Below are 17,024 nucleotides of genomic sequence, written 5' to 3' on the forward strand. Positions count from 1 at the left end.
TGGTTTCTAGCCCCATTTTGCTCACCTTTTTTCCAGACATGAGGTAATAAATTTGTGAAATTTCCTATACATGCTGTGATTATGTTTCTTTTCTGGTCAGTGTTTGCTTTTTTTTTAATTAAAATGTATTTGACATATAGCACTGTGTAAATGTAAGGTGTATAACATGTTGATTTGGTACATTTATATATTGTAATATTGCCATTGTCATTGTTTGCTTTTAAAACCTTTTTTTTTTTTTTCAGTTTTTTTAATGTTTATTTATTTTTGAGAGAGACGGAGAATAGCGGGGCAGGGGCAGAGAGAGGGAGACACAGAATCCAAAACAGGCTCCAGCTCCGAGCTATCAGTGCAGGGCCCAATGCAGGGCTGAAGCCCGGGAGCTGTGAGATCATGACCTGAGCCGAAGTCAGGCACTTAAACCGACTGAGCCACCCAGGCACCCGCTTTTAAAAACTTTCTAATTATTGGGGCGCCTGGGTGGCGCAGTCGGTTGGGCGTCCGACTTCAGCTCAGGTCACGATCTCGCGGTCTGTGAGTTCGAGCCCCGCGTCGGGCTCTGGGCTGATGGCTCGGAGCCTGGAGCCTGCTTCAGATTCTGTGTCTCCTTCTCTCTCTGCCCCTCCCCCCTTCATGCTCTGTCTCAAAAATAAATAAACGTTAAAAAAAAAAAGTAAAAAAAAAAGCAAAAAACTTTCTAATTATATTTCCTTTCTCCTTGCATCATCTGCCCTTTCTGCTTCTTTAAGTTGTTCTGAACTACCACGGATAGCAACAAACCTCAAATTCCCATCCCCCCCCCCCCCCCCCCCCCCGGAAACCTCCCTCCTCCCTCCTTGAGCCCTCAAACTGGACTGGGCCTTAGCTGTCGTCCAGGATCTTACTTCCCCACTGTCCTGGATCGTATCCTCTGCCTCCTAGATTCAAAATCCTCCTAGTTTTTCAGCCAAGATGGATCAGCTTAATGGTTTGTGGCATTGGACTACAGATACTAAATAGCTTTATCCCATTGGGAATATTCCTGCAATCAGGCAGGTGCCATTTGGTCCTTGGATTAACAAAACCCTCCTCTCTGTTGACGGCAGTCCACTGTCTGGTCTTGGAACCACTCCTTGCTTGGCTGTCCTGCCTGCGCTAGCACCTGCTGTCCCCGCCCCCCGCCCTTGTGTTCACAAATTATTCATTGCTGTCCAAGCTAGTGCCTTTTTCCGTGTTTGTATTTTCTTGCCCTACCTTTGCTGGTTTTCACTGGAATACTTGTGGCTTATGGTGTGCCTTCCACTGATATCACCTCAACAGTTACTTGCTTATTTTATAATTTTTTTAAACTTGAGTCCCGGGGGAGCGCCTAGGTGGCTCAGTCATTTAAGTGTCCAACGTTGGCTCAGGTCACAATCTCACAGTTCACGAGTTTGAGCCCCATGTCCGGCTCTGTGCGACAGCTCAGAGCCTGGAGCCTGCTTCAGATTCTAGGTCTTCCTCTCGCTCTCTGCCCCTCCCCCACTCTGTTTCTCTCTCTTAAAAATAAACATTAAAAAGAATTTTTTTAATTTTTTTTTTAATCTTTATTTATTTTTTTGGCACAGACAGCGGACGGGAGAGGGTCAGAGAGAGCTGCAGGCACAGAATCCGAAACAGGTTCCGAGCAATGGGCACGGAGCCCGACGTGGGGCTCAAACTCACGGACCGGGAGATCTCGACCTGAGCCGGAGTCAGACGCGTAACCGACTGAGCCACCCAGGCGCCCCAAGAATTTTTTTTTTAATTTAAAAAATAAACTTTAGGGGCACCTGGATGGCTCAGTCGGTTAAGCGTCGACTTCGGCTCAGGTCGTGATCTCATGGCTCGTGAGTTCCAGCCCCGTATCAGGCTCTGTGCTGGATCCTGCTTCGGATTCTGTGTCTCCCTCTCTCTCTGCCCCTCCCCTGCTCACTCTGTCTCTCTCTCTCTTCCTCAAAAATAAACATTAAAACAAAACAAAACAAAAAAAACAAACCTTGAGTCCTGGAGGGGCCTCACTGCACTCAGTGATGAATAGTGTAGAAATAGAGTAAGGAAAAATGTGCCTCCAGATAGGAGTCTCCTTCCAAGCAGAGAATCAACTTTACCTAAAGAGAAACTACAAAGGATTTCACCTGGACCAAAAAATACTTTTGTGTACTCATGTACAATGTTATAAACCACTTCTTTTTGCACGAGGGATAGAGAAAACTTAAGAAGGAGATAGAGCTAAACAATAAACTCGGGTGTTAACTAATCGGATTGAAACACACCTTCAAGACTAAAACTGTGCTCCATCATAAGTGGCTGAGGTCATGTTGTTTTTCCTGCCACACATAAAAATACAAAGATGCTCTCGCTTTCAAAATGTTTTGATTACCCACTAACATGTTGTTCCAGAATCTCGATCACATAGGACTATGAGAATTCATAAAACATGCAGGAGATAGCTTTAGTTAGAACGCCGAAGTTTCTTGAGTACAGCTCAGCCTTATGTTGAAGAGCTGAGGAATGATGGGTAATGAGGTCTGCAACTTACTGTGACATAAAATACGACGCATAAATGAACGGACAGGGGCTAGAGAGATGGATCGACATGTGATAAAGCGTAATTGTAGAATCTGGATTAATTGTGGAATCTAAACGATGGGCATGAGTGTTTACCATAAAATTCTTACAACTCTTTTGAATGTTTGAAAAAATGTCATACAATGACACGAGGGCACTCAGTCACTTCAGACTATGAAGACATGCTAGGTGCTTTCACGTTTTATCTCCAACAACCCTGTGAGGTTGACAAGTGAGACAACTGAGGCTTAGAAAGGTTGAATGACATGCTTAAGGCCCCATAGCTAGTTGGGACTGAGCCCAACCTGGAATCCAGGTCTACCAATTCAGGAGAGGCTATATGGTGAGGTAAAATAACACCCAGTTATAATCATTTGGGGGTCGGGGGGGGGTGCTCCTGGGTGGTTAAGCGTCAGTTAAGCATCCAACTCTTGATGTCGGCTCAGGTTGTGATATTGTTAGTCATGGGTCGAGCCCGTGTCAGGCTCCCTGCTGAGCGTGGAGCCTGCTTTGTATTCTCTCCCCGCCCCCCCCCGCCCCTCCCCTGCACATGCTTTCTCTCTCTCTCTCTCTCTCTCTCTCTCTCTCTCAAAATACATAAACATTTTAGAAAATAATCATTTTTGGAACCCAGGGGTTTTGAGAGCAGTCTTTTGTTCAAAGAGCTATTTGAATCCCCTGGCACCATGCCTGGCATGCAGACATGCTTAGTCCCATCCACTTCCTTGCTTATTCCTTCAAGAGTTTCCTAATTGAAAATAGGGCTAGCAGATCTAAGTGGGTCACAAAGACACCTTTTAACTGTTGACACATACAAACGTTACAGTAAAAATTAGACTGGAGATACTAGGCGTTGATTTCAACCCTTATCACCGGTAATTTACTCTTTCTTTTAAACAAAAGTCCCAGCATTTTGTTTCCGCCTGCTGTGGTCCAAAAACACATCTTTATTCAGAAGGTATAAAGTCCAGAGAACATACGAATATCTGAAGGAAAAAAAAACCACAACATCGTAATCACTAATTCATAAAAGAAGGAAAAAAAAACCTTTCAGCTAAGCGTGATACTTTTGTGCGCTATGTTCAGAGTGAGCACAGGACAGGGCAGTTTCCCAGCTGAAGCCACTGTTCTCCTCCCTGTCGTCACCTTTAGGCCCTTATGACCAAAGAGTGCCAACAGTGGCTTGACACTGCATGTGTCTCCTTGCCAAGTGTCTCACCTGCACTGGCTAAAAGAATCCTTGGATGAGCTTCCCCCACTGGGGATGGGCCCAAGTTGTGCCCTCTATTTCAGAGGGTCCTCGGAGAGGGTGCAGGCACCTTCCATAGGCTCTTGCGTCCAGGGGACCTCATCTCTGAGGAACAGGAGAGCTACAGTCCAGAAAGCAGAATGCTGTAAGGGAGAGAACAACCCAGGGGGAAAAGCTAGTTAGGGAAATGATTGGCAGTGAAGAAACTCCACGTGGGACTTGGGAGCAGAAGCCTCAGAAAATGGGTTCAGCCCTCAAGTGGCTTTTGATTCCTGCCTCCTTCCAAGGTATCAGCTTGCCCTCTGAACTCAGAGCTTTGTTTTCCTCAAATGCCTCCTTTCTTTCCACTCCTTATCCCCCAAATGCATAAACTTGGCCTTTTCCCTTCCAAAGAAAACTCTAATCATCTCTTGTGAGCTCCATCACCCACTTTCTTGAAATATACCTGAAAAGTACCGGAAATGAACTGGAGGCCTCCCAAAACAGGGATCGGCTCTGAAAGCCCTAACACAGGCCGCTGCTCCCTCAGGCTCTCGCCGGAGCGATGGATCCACTGATGGGCTTCCAAGACATACCTGCGCTTAAAGCCTTTCCCACATTGTGGGCAGGAGAAGGGCGGGCTATCAGAGTGAATGTGCCGGTGACTGAGAAGGAGAAAGATATAGGTAAAGCAGAGGCCACAGTCCACACAGTGTGTGCGCCTGTATGTGTGCACCTGAGGATGGCCAGCCAGCAGGGAGGTGTAGGCAAAACAGAGGCTGCAGCTGGGACAGCTGTCAGGGCTTCTCCCCACTGTGCTTGCGCTGGTGGATGGCTAACAGGTAGGGGTAAGTGAAGTGACTTTTGCAGTCTTGGCGGGGGGGGGGCTTCTCCCAGGTGTGAGAGCCCGCCTGTGGATGGCCAGGGAACCCCTCTGGTGGAAACGTTGCCCACAGTCAGGGCAAGAGTGGGGCTTTTCACCTGTGTGGAAGAGCTGATGCTGGAGCAGATGCTTGCACTGGGAGAGACGAGCCTGGCATTGGTCACACCGGAAGGGCCGCTCCCCAGGTTGGCCAGGAGGGAGGGGTAGCTGAAGTTGTGGCCACAGTTTGGGCAAGCGTAGGCTGATTTGTGGGTTGTACTGTCCTTGAACCAAGGCTAGATTGGGCTCTGCCCAGAGTCCAGTAGAGCTCTGGGCAGGTGGCTTTGTGACTGGGGCCAGGTGGCCTGCTGGATGGTAACCACTCCTCGAGAGACACTTCCTCAAGCGCCGTCTCTCTGTTTTGGACTCTTGTTCAGTTCTTTTTCCTCACTGTCATCCCCGGATCCTGAGACAGGATAAAAGATAAAACTTCAAACTTAGCATATTCCATATGGTGGCCTGACCTGGGAAGCAGCATGAATGTCTGAATATACGGCAGTCTGCTGGATTGGGGCTCTTTGAGACGGGGGCCTCATCAAACCCAGAAAGCTAGCCTGGAGTAAAAGCAAATTTCATCATCTGGACGGTGTTAACACATGAAAGCTCTGAAAACTGGAGATAAACAGAGGTGAACCCCTACTCTGTCAGGCATTGAGGGTGGTGATGGTCTCAGCCTTTGTGGAGCTTACAACCCTGAACCTATTTATGACCCCTTTGCAAAACAGCCACTAAATGACCTCCCTTGGGCCATCCCCAGTAAGGGGATGTCATCAAAAAGTCTACACTTGGACTGTACTCCAGGTTCCACAGGAAGACCTGGGAACGAGCATTTATTATGACGTGACGGCAGAGAAAACATGTTTGTTTGTTTAATGTTTATTTTTGAGAGAGACAGAACATGAGTGAGAGAGGGGCAGAGAGAGAGGGAGATGCAGAATCTGAAGCAGACTTCAGGCTCTGAGCTCTCAGCACACAGCTGAACTCGAGGCTGGAACTCTGAACCAGGAGATCATGACCTAAGCCAAAGTCCCACACTTAACCGACTGAGCCACCCAAGCACCCCAACATGTTTTATTTTAGAATCTCTGATGAATGACATTATCCTTGCATTGTGGTCCACATATTAATACCTAAAAGGAACATTTATCTTCATTTTATTACACAAGAAAAATCTAATTAGGTATGTGTTTCTCCTTTCCTTTCGCTGCCCTGACAACTCAAGCACTATTCTGTACTAAACTGGGGTTTTCCAGTATGATTAAGTAGTGCTATTTAGCTGTTCTATGAGCCATTTTGCAGTGAGATTGGGACCTTCGGGAGAGGAGGTTTAGGGATACGCGATGGGGCTTTGGAGGAGGCAGTGTGTGCTATGGATTCGAGTTAGGGGACGAGCGTCTAAGAGGTGCCAATACTGGGTTTGAGTGAAGTACCCATTACCTTTCCCCCGTCTCTGATGACAGCTGCTGGGGTCTCACCCTCTGGATCCTAGGCCTCCACCTCTCCTTCCACCCAAGAAATAAAAGCGGATTTGGGGCCTAAAAATCCTGAGGAGGGGAAACATTGGGTTCGGCTGAGAACCCGAGAGGGAAGGATGAGGCTGCTTCCTTAGTGCCCCACACTTCCATCCCACTCGAGCCTGGGGACATCAGTCCCCCCTTCCCGTCATTCCCCCTAGCTGGACCGCCGGGCCTCACCGAGAGCGCCCAGGCGGCCGTACGTCTCCCACATCACGTCCCGGTACAGGGCGCTCTGCGCTGGCCGCCGACACCCCCAGCCCCCCAGAAGAAGTACACGGCCACGTCCGCGAAGTTTACGACCCCAGGGCTGCTTTCTCACGCCCGGCCTCTCCGGGAAGCGTCATGGAAAAACCCTTCAGTGCTACGCCAAGAGAGGCTTCTGGAACATGTGAAAACGCTCGAGGTTTGCTAGCTTTCTTCTGAAAAAGTCCTGAACGGCCACGGCCGTGCCCTTAACCAACATGGCGCCTCTTCGGCCTCAACCTCCCTTGCTTTTCCGGTCTGCCCTTCCTCACCAAGGGGAAAACCAGGAGGGAGGTTGGACCTGCAGGGCAGCAAATCGTAGATGACGTACGTTGATTGGACGGCGCTGGCGATTAGGGGAAGAAGGAAGGCTGTGATTGGTCTCTCCAGAGCGGCCTATTTGAAAGGCTGAGGAGAAGGAGCGACCTGTCTGGAAGGTGGCGCGCGGTGAGAGGCAGTAGGTTCTTTCTCTTTCTTTCTCTCTTCTTAAGTAGGCTTTCTTTTGACCTGGCTTTTCCGGGACAGGACCTAAAAGAGTGTTTTTGACGGTTTGAGGCTACTGCCTTCTACTTACATGAGACCTGTTACGAGCAGGTGCAGATGTCCCGGGCTTGAAGGTGAGTAAAAGCCAAAGGCTGAAAACGAGATGATGGAAGTGAGGGCTGGCCTGCCCCAACCTGCTCTGGGTACCCTGGGCAGGGCTAGCCCGGGCGAGCTGCGGAAACGATTCCTACCAGGTATTTGATTTGGCCCATGCCCCGAGGTCACAGATGTCTTGCCTTTCACAGACGCAGCAGCTGAGGGACAGAAAGCAGGTTCAAAATCATCTGGCTCCCAGGTTCAGCCAAGTGCTTAGCTAAGCACTTACTGTACCCTGTCTCGATCAGAAATTTTGTGTTCGAATTACAGCTCATAAATGAGTAATCAAACTGGGAAATGAATCAAATCACCTCTTAATCTGTTTTTCAAACTTTTCCAACCAAGTAGTATTCATGGGAGCAGAGAAGGAAAGTTCTACGGATATAACAAAAAGCTGTCCATCCGTACAGTGAAACCACTTTGAAGACATAATCTAGCTATACAATTCATGTGGATATGCATTCTATTTCATAATATAGTCAAATTCAATAGAGTGCATAGTCAAAAGTAAGTTTTGAACATGTTGAACGTTCTTATACTACAGGTGGAGTGTAAATTGGTACAACTTTGGAAAACTGTCCGTATCTACCAAAGCTAAATATTTGCATGCCTATCTACGACCCAGCAATTCCACTCCTACTCACATAATCAGAAGTGCATACATAGGTTTACTGAACGACACGTACTCAAATGTTCACAGCAACATTAGTTGCAGTAGCCAACAACCGGAAACTATTCACAACAGTAGAAGAATGAATAAATAAATCATTGGAATACTATTCATGGAATATTATTTAGAAATGAGAATGAATAATCTAGAACTACATGCATGATATGGATGAATCTTACAGACATACTGTTGAGCAAAAGAAGCCAGACACAAAATAATATGTAATATGTGATTCAATTTACATAAAGTATAAAAACAGGCAAAACTAATCCAAGCTTTTTGTTTGTAAAGTGCTGATAATGGGGTGGCTGACTGGCTCAGTCAGTAGAGCCTTGCTCTCAGGGTCATAAATTTGAGCCCCACGTTGGGTGTAGAGATTACTTTAAAATAAATAAATAAGGGTGCCTGGGTGGCTCAGTCAGTTGTGTCCATTCTTGATTTTGGCTCAGGTCATGATCTCATGGTTCATGAGTTCAAGCCCCATGTCCAGCTCTGTGCTGACAGTGTAGAGCCTGCGTGGGATCTTCTGTCTCCCTCTCTCTCTGCCCCTCCCCTGCTCGTGTGCCTTCTCTCTCACTCTCAAAAATAAATAAACATTAAAGTAAATAAATAAAGCAGGGCACCTGGGTGGCTCAGTTGGTTAAATATCCAACTACAGCTCAGGTCATGATCTCACAGCTTGTGAGTTGGCACCCCTCGTCCGCCTCTGTGCTGACAGTGTGGAGCCTGGAGCCTGCTTCAGTTTCTGTGTCTCCCTCTTCCTCTGGCCCTCCCCCACTCGTGCTCTGTCTCTCAAAAGTTAATAAACATTTAAAAATAAATAAAGTGCTGGTAATATTCTGTTTTTAATTTTTTTTAATGTTTTTATTATTTATTTTTGAGAGAGTGAGACAGAACACGAACAGGGGAGGGGCAGAGAGAGAGGGCGACACAGAATCTGAGGGCAGCTCCAGCCTCTGAGCTGTCAGTACAGAGCCTGATTCGGGGCTCGAACTCAGGAACCGCGAGATCGTGACCTGAGCCGAAGCCAGATGCTTAACCAACTGAGCCACCCAGGTGCCCCAGTGCTGGTAATATTCTGTTTCTTTCTTTCCTTTCTTTTTCTTTTTTTTTTTTTTTTAAGAGAATGTCTATGGGGGGGGAGGGGCAGAGGGAGTGAGAGAGAATCCCAAGCCGGCTCCATGCCCAGCACAGAGCCTGACATGGGGCTCAATCCCACAACCCTGGGATCATGACCTGAGTCACAATCAAGAGTTGGACATTCAACCCACTGAGCCACCCAGGCACCCCAATATTCTGTTTCTTGATCTAGGCACTGGTTACACAGATGTGTTCAGACTGTGAAAATTGACCTGTACGTACACTTACATATGTGTGTTATGCTTCAATTAAAAAAAAAAAAAGTCTCCTTCCTCTACTCCCCTCCCCTTCTCCTTCCCCTTCCTAGAGACAACCTCTATTGCCAGTTTCTTGTGTCCTTCCTGAGATAATTTAGGTACATGAAAGGATACATTTTCTTCCTTTCATAAGTAGTATAATAAACACACTGTTCACTTTGCTTTCTTTTCTCACTTGATACATCTTGCAGATTGTTCAATTTCAGTACATATAGATCTGCTTTTTTTAATGGCTGCGTACATAGTGTTCCACTATGGATGGAACAGTTTGTCTAGTTCATTTTCTTTTTTGTAATTAAAAAAAATTATTAAAAATTTATTACAAATTTTTTTTAACATTTATTTATTTTTGAGTGACAGAGACAGAGCGTGAGCGGGGGAGGGGCAGAGAGAGGAGACACAGAATCCCCTGCAGGCTCCAGGGTTCTGAGCAAGCTATCAGCACAGCTGACCATGAGGTCATGACCTGAGCTGAAGTCAGATGCTCAACCGACTGAGCCCCCCAGGCGCTCCTATCTAGTTCATTTTCTGTTAATGGTCAGTTTTTTTCCAGTCTTACTGCCATAAAATAATGTAATCACATCCTTAGATATGATTATTTTTTAAGTTTACTTATTTATTTTGAGAGACAGGGGGGTTGGGGTTGGGATGCGGGCAGAGAGAGAGAATCCCATGCAGGCTCTGCAGACTCTGTCAGTGCAGAGTCTGACTCAGAGTTAGAACTCAGGAACCCTGACATCATGACCTGAGCTGAAATTAAGAGTCAGATGCTCAACCAACTGAGCCACACATGCACTGCCCCCCGCCTTAGATATACTTCTTTAGGCACATATATGAGCGTGTCTGTAGAATAAATCATAGAAGCAGAATTTCTGACTCAGAGGGGAAGTCTAGTGTTTTAAGCCATTTATTAATTTAACTTAGTAAAATTGTCTCCCAAATCCATAAGCAGCATATCCAGAATATGTACCATATTTCTTTTCTATCTTCAGGCTACCCGGTTTGAGAAGCATGGTTTTAAGATCTTTTATTTATTCAGGTGACATGGCAGACAGAATAGTGGGCCCCAGAATGTCCATGTTCTAACCCCTGAAACCTGTGAATATGTTACATTGGCAAACAGAACTTTGCAGGTGTGATTAAACCAAGGATTTTGAGATGGGAAGACTATCATGGATTATCCCAGGGGGTCTAATGTAATCGCAACGATCCTTATAAAAGGGAGGCAAGAGGGTCCTCTCTGGGCTCAGACCTAGTTTGCAGTGACATGGCTAAAATGCCCCAAGAAGGTCAGAATTGTCAGTAAATACAGGAGCCATTTGCCTCCCTCAGGAAAATGGTGAAGAAAATTGAAATAAGCCAGCACTCCAAGTACGTTTGCTCCTTCTGTGGCAAAACAAGGATGAAGACGTGAACTGTGGGGATCTGGCATCATAGTGCCTGCATGAAAAGAGTAGCCGGTGGCGTCTGGACCTACAAGACCACTTCTGTCGTCACAGTGAATTCTGAGGACTGGAGGAGTCTTTCTTCATTTGAAACATTGCTAGCCTATAATAAATGAGTTATGTAAACAAAAAGGGAGGGAGGCGGCAGGAATCAGTGTCAAAGAAGATGTGTCAACAAAAACAGAGGCGGGAGTGACGCATTGCTGGAAAGGGAACACAAATCGAGGACTCGGGGCAGCCTCGAGAGGCTGGAAAGGGCAAGGAATGGATTCTCTAGAGTTTGGAGAATGCGACCTTGCTGACACCTTGACTTTAGTCCTGGAAGACCTATTTTCAGACTTCTGGCCTGCAGAATTGTGAGATAATAAATTTGTGTTATTTTAAACCTCTTAGTTTGGTAATTTACAGTAGCAGTGGGGAACTAATACAGGTAACACTACTGAATAGCAATTTCTGAACTTTGTCAAGTACTGTGTTGGGGATGTGAGCACTCTCCTAGCTCTGAATTCAAGAATTGAAGATCTAAAAGAGAAGCAATAAAGACGTTTTGCTGCATGAAAGAAGCCTTAGACAAAAGAACACACACTGTAGGATTCCATTTATGTGATGTTTTATGACAGCGTAATTGAATCTGTAGTGGCGACATAATTAGAGCAGTAGTCTCTGGCGGGAGGGGGATGGGTTTAACTAGGAAAGGCCATGAGGGAACTTTGTAGGGTGATAGTGATGTTCTATCTCTTGATGGAGGTTTGGGTGTATGCTTAGCAAATACTTAAAATTTATTTTCATTTTATTCTATGTAAGTTTAACTCAAAAACTATGTAAAGCAAATATTATTGTGCTCTAGCTAATAGTGTGCATGCTGAAATGTTCAGGGGTCATGTGTACTGATGTTGACAATTTCTTTGAAATGCATCAAAAAAGAAAATGGACTGGTAGAGAGATGGATAGTTACCTGATAAGGCAAGTACAAGTACGGTAAAATGTTAATGCTAGAATGAGGTGAGGTGGTAAATATATGGGTGGTCACTGTAAAATTCCTTCAACTTTACTGTGTGTTTGAAAACTTTCAAAATAAAATGTTGGGAGAAAAAGAAAAGAGAAGCAAACTGCATATTGCCTAGACAAAGCATGATTAGCCATTAAAAAAATTTTTTTTAATGCTTTTTTTTTTTTTTTTTGGCAGGGGGAGGGGCGGGGTGGAGCAGAGAGAGAGGGAGACACAGAATCCGAAGCAGGCTCCAGGCTCTGAGCTGTCAGCACAGAGCTCGTCGCAGGGCTTGAACCTACGAGCCGTGAGATCGTGATCTGAACCAGAGGCAGGCACCTGTGATTAACCATTTTTAAAGTACAATCAAGTGGCATTTAGAGCATTCACAATGTTTTGCAACCACCACCTCTCTCAAAACGTCATCACCTTTGGGATTTTGATTTGATTACACTGAATCTGTAGATTTCCTTGGGTATTGCTGGCATCTTAACAATATTAGGTCTTCCAATCCATGAGCACAGATATCTTTCTATTTATTTAGGTCTTTAATTTCTTTCAGCAGTATTTCGTAGTTTTCAATGTACAAGTCTTTTGCCTCCTTACTTGAATTTACTCCTAAGTATTTTATTCTTCTTCATGCTATTATAAATGGAATTGTTTTCCTAATTACCTTTCTGGATTGTTCATTGCTAATGAGCCCAGCATGAGACTGGAACTCACGAACTGTGAGACCATGACCTGAGCAGAAGTCGGATGTGCAACCGACTGAGCCACCCGGGCGCCCCATAGAATTTTCTTTTTTTATAATGTCTTTGTCTAGCGTCAGTGTAAGTTTATGGATTCAAATCCCTTTCATTTGGGAATATTTTCTCCCATTCAGCAGATTGTCTTTTAATTCTCTCCAAGGTATCTTTTGAAACACAAGTTTTAATCTTGATTTAATTAGTGCATATCTTTTGTCATTTGTCCTTTTTGTGTCATATCTAAAACCATTGCCAGACCAGAGGCACCTGGGTGGCTCAGTCAGTTAAGCATCCAACTCTTGGTTTCAGCTCCGGTCATGATCTCGCAGTTTGTGAGTTCAAGCCCCGCATCAGGCTCTGTGCTGACAGTACAGAGCTTACTTAGGATTCTCTCTCTCCCTCTCCCTCTGTCCCTACCCCTCTCATGCTCCCTCTCTCTCTAAATAAATAAATAAACTTGAAAAGGGCCCGAGATCCAGATTAACACCAAACCACCTGGCCCAAGATTGCAGACTGACACCAATGTTTTTTTTCTAAGAGTGTTTATTTCCTTATTCATTCATTCATTCATTCATTCATTCATTCATTCACTTATAGGGAGAGAAGCCTAAGCAGGCACCTTGCTGTCAACACAGAGCCTGATACGGGGCTCCATTCCATGGTCCATGACCTAAGCCAAAACCAAGAATCAGACACTCAACTGACTGAGCCACCCAGGCACCGCCTTCTAAGAGTTTCAGTTTTTACAGTTAGGTCTATGGTCCATATTGAGTTAATTTTTTTTCGCTTTTTTTTTTCTTTAAAGTAATCTCGGGGCACCTGAGTGGCTCAGTCGGTTAAGCGTCAGACTTCAGCTCAGGTGATGATCTTGCGGTTTGTGAGTTCGAGCCCCACATCAGGCTCTGTGCTGGCAGCTCGGAGCCTGGAGCCTGCTTTGGATTCTGTGTCTCCTTCTCTCTCTGCCCTTCCCTCACTTGTGCTCTGTCTCTCTCTATCAAAAATAAATAAGTAAGTAAGTAATCTCTATCCCCAGTGTGGGGCTTGAACCCATGACCATGAGATTCAATAGCCACATGCTGTACCAGCTGAGACAGCCAGGTGCTCCTTAGAGTTAAGTTTTGTTTGTGGTTGAAGATAGGGATCCAGCTTCATTCTTTTGTATGTGGATATCCAGTTGTTTCACCACCCTTTGTTGAAAAGACTGTTTCAGGGGCGCCTGGGTGGCTCAGTCAGTTAAGCGGCCGACTTCGGCTCAGGTCATGATCTCGCAGTCCGTGAGTTCGAGCCCCATGTCAGGCTCTGTGCTGACGGCTCAGAGCCTGGAGCCTGTTTTGGATTCTGTGGCTCCCTCTCTCTGACCCTCCCCTGTTCATGCTCTGTCTCTCCCTGTCTCAAAAATAAATTAAAAAAAAAAAAAGTTAAAAAAAAAAAAGTTAAAAAAAAAAAGACTTTCACTTTTTGGATTGTCTTGGCATTTCTGTTGAATATGAGTTGCTTATGGGGCACCTGGCTGACACAGTCAGTAGAACATGCAACTCTTGATCTCCGGGTCATGAATTCAAGCCCCGTGTTGGGTGTGGAGCCGACTTCAAAAAGAAAGAAAGAAAATCAATTGATCATAAATGTAAAGGTTTCTAGAAGGAAATTTTATTTTCTCTTATTTAATAAATTTCTCCCATTTAATCAATTCCTCCCTCAGTGGCTGGGGAGTGTGGCCTGTGCTGTGACCTAAATGGGAGCATAAGGACTTAACGTGAAAATGTTGTAAGGTCCTTCAATTGTGCCTATAGTATGGAGATTTGGGTTATTTTTTTTCCTCCAAAAGATAAAAACCTTTTAAATGTGTTAGCAAGTTCCTGTGAAAATACTGTGTACAATAAAAGTGAAAGGTGAGTACCTATATCAACCCCAAGAGGTTTGCTATTATTTTGTTTAGCATTATTCCTGTCTCCTGTTTGCCACCAAATGACAAAGTGTCCAGTTTCTGATAGATCAGTGATTCCTTTGCCCCACTGGTGCCAACTGAAGTCATCATTGCTCCCAAAGGCCAAGAAAACTATAGTTCCAAAGATGACTGTGTTTCCTGCAAGAAAAAGTACAAAAGCTCTCCACCGAGTCAAGTGTGCTTTGGCAAATAGTCCAACAATGTCTGTTGTAAGAAATATGGCAAGTTCCTTCCTTACAAGCACTGTATCACTATCACCCATTAATCTTTTGCTATGCAGTGTGGAATAAGTGAAAGGAGGTGGAGGAAGAAAAAGCAACAGAACAGAGGGGCCCAGTATTGGCTAGAAAAGAAAAAAGAAAAATGGGGGCACCTGGGTGGCTCGGTCGGTTAAGCAGCTGACTGGCTCAGGTTATGATCTCATGGTTCATGGGTTCAAGCCCCATGTCAGGCTCTGTGCTGACGGCTCAGAGCCTGGAGCCCGCTTTGGATTCTGTGTCTCCCTCTCTGCCCCTCCCCTGCTCACTCACTCACGCGCTCTGTCTCCTTCTCTCTCTGCGCCCCCCTTGCTCATGCTTTGTCTCTCTCTCAAAAATAAATAAACATTTTAAAAAATAAAAATATAAATTTTGCTACTCACATCATTTTTCTTTTTTTCCACATCGTTTTCCTACATGGCTTTTTTTTTTTTTTCTTTTAAGGACCAAAAGAATATTGTGAAGTGTAAAACATGATAGAGTAAGCAAGGTACAACCTGGACACTGAGGTGGGAAATTATATGTTGAGTTACAGTACCCCCAAATCAACTACAGCACAACTAACAAATGTTTTGTTTATAATATTAAAATCCAGGAAATTATAACAGTTGGAATCAAGGGCTAAAATTCAAAGTATTTTTCATTTTTTTAAGTTTTATTTATTTATTTTTAGTAGTCTCTACACCCAGCATGAGGCTCGAACTCATGACCCAGAGATCAAGAGTCGCATGCTCTTCCAACTGAGCCAGCCAGGCACCCCAAAGGTATTTTTCATTTTAGATTAAAAATAGGCATACAGGGCTCACTTCAGCAGTACACATACTACAATTGGAATGATACAGAGAAGATTAGCGTGACCCCTGCTCAAGGATGACAAGCAAATTTGTGAAGTATTCCATGTTTTGTGCGGTTCCCCAGCAAACTGCCACCCTTCCCAGATGAACTTGGAGGAAACAATATGAGTCAAAGCACAACGTGTGGCACTGAATAATGAAAACTAACATTTCACTAGAAAAATAATTTACAATAGGGGCACCTGGGCGGCTCAGGCAGTTAAGCATCCAACTCTTGATCTCAGCTCAGGTCATGATCTCATGGTTCGTGCGGTTGAGCCCCAAGTGGGGCTGAGGGCTTGGAGTCTGCATGGGACTCTCTCTCTCTCTCTCTCTCTGCCCCTCCTCCTCCCCCCCACTCTTAAAATAAATAACCTTTTTTTTCAATTTTTAAATAATTTTAAAAAGGGGCACCTGGGTGGCTCAGTCAGTTAAACATCTGACTCTTGATTTTTATTCAGGTTGTGATCTCATGGTTTCTTGAGTTCAAGCCCCACATCCAGCTCTGCGCACTGACCACGCAGAGCCTGCTTGGGATTCTCTGTGTCTTTGCTCCTCCCCCACTCGCTCTTTCTCCCTGTCTTTCAAAATAAACATTTTTAAAAATTTTTTTTAACATTTATTTATTTGTGAGACAGAGAGCATGAACAGGGGAGGGTCAGAGAAAGGGAGACACAGAATCTGAAACGGGCTCCAGGCTCCAAGCTGTCAGCACAGAGCCTGATGCGGGGCTCGAACCCACAGACCGCGAGCGAGATCATGACCCGAGCCGAAGTCCGACGCTCAACTGACTGAGCCACCCAGGCGCCCCTAAATAAACATTTAAAAATAAAATAATTTTAAAAAGAAGTCAATATACAATGACAAATTAAGAAAAATATTCATAAATTATATCCCAAAGGACTAATTTCCTTATTTAAGAACTACAAATGCATTAACAACTCAGGCAACGACAGATGTTGGCAAGGATGCGGAGAAAGGCTCTCTTTTGCAATGCTGGTGGGAATGCAAACTGGTGCAGCCACTCTGGAAAACAGTGTGGAGGTTCCTCAGAAAAATTAAAAGAACTACCCTATGACCCAGCCATTGCACTACTAGGTATTTATCCAAGGGATACAGGTAGGCTGTTTTGAAGGGACACATACACCCAATGTTTATAGCAGCACTATCAACAATAGCCAAAGTATGGAAAGAGCCCAAATGTCCATCGATGGATGAATGGATAAAGAAGATGTGGCATATATGTACAATGGAGTATTATTACTCGGCAATCAAAAAGAATGAAATCTTGCCATTTGCAACTAAGTGGATGCAACTGGAGAGTATTATGCTAAGCGAAATTAGTCAGAAAAAGACAAATATCATATGACTTCACTCATATGAGGACTTTAAGATACAAAACAAATGAACATAAGGGAAGGGAAGCAAAAATAACATAAAAACAGGGAGGAGGACAAAACAAAAGAGACTCTTAAATATGGAGAACAAACAGGGTTACTGGAGGGGTTGTGGAGGGGGGATGGGCTAAATGGGTAAGGGGCATTAAGGAATCTACTCCTGAAATCATTGTTACACTATATGATAACTAACTTGACTGTAAATTTTAAAAAATTTTTTAAAAACTAC

General features: G+C 44.6%; 2 long non-coding RNA genes and 1 other non-coding gene across 3 annotated transcripts; 2 read left to right on the forward strand and 1 right to left on the reverse strand.

Annotated features, from left to right (window-relative positions):
- Positions 1-847: 847 nt before the first annotated feature.
- On the reverse strand, positions 848-6,835 carry LOC113596821 (uncharacterized). Its single transcript, XR_008294544.1, has 5 exons — positions 6,413-6,835; positions 6,156-6,262; positions 4,778-5,124; positions 3,788-3,960; positions 848-3,554 (listed from the first exon to the last, which is right to left on the reverse strand). It is a non-coding gene; the product is annotated as an uncharacterized LOC113596821 (long non-coding RNA).
- LOC128313609 (uncharacterized) lies at positions 6,674-11,018 on the forward strand. The gene is made up of 2 exons (XR_008294545.1): positions 6,674-7,095; positions 10,517-11,018. It is a non-coding gene; the product is annotated as an uncharacterized LOC128313609 (long non-coding RNA).
- A 4,345-nt stretch (positions 11,019-15,363) lies between these two features.
- Positions 15,364-15,470, forward strand: LOC113596825 (U6 spliceosomal RNA). The gene has a single exon (XR_003417658.1). It is a non-coding gene; the product is annotated as a U6 spliceosomal RNA (small nuclear RNA).
- The last annotated feature ends 1,554 nt before the right edge of the window (positions 15,471-17,024 follow it).

The sequence above is a fragment of the Acinonyx jubatus genome, chromosome E3 (assembly GCF_027475565.1).
Source record: "Acinonyx jubatus isolate Ajub_Pintada_27869175 chromosome E3, VMU_Ajub_asm_v1.0, whole genome shotgun sequence".
NCBI lineage: Eukaryota > Metazoa > Chordata > Mammalia > Carnivora > Felidae > Acinonyx > Acinonyx jubatus.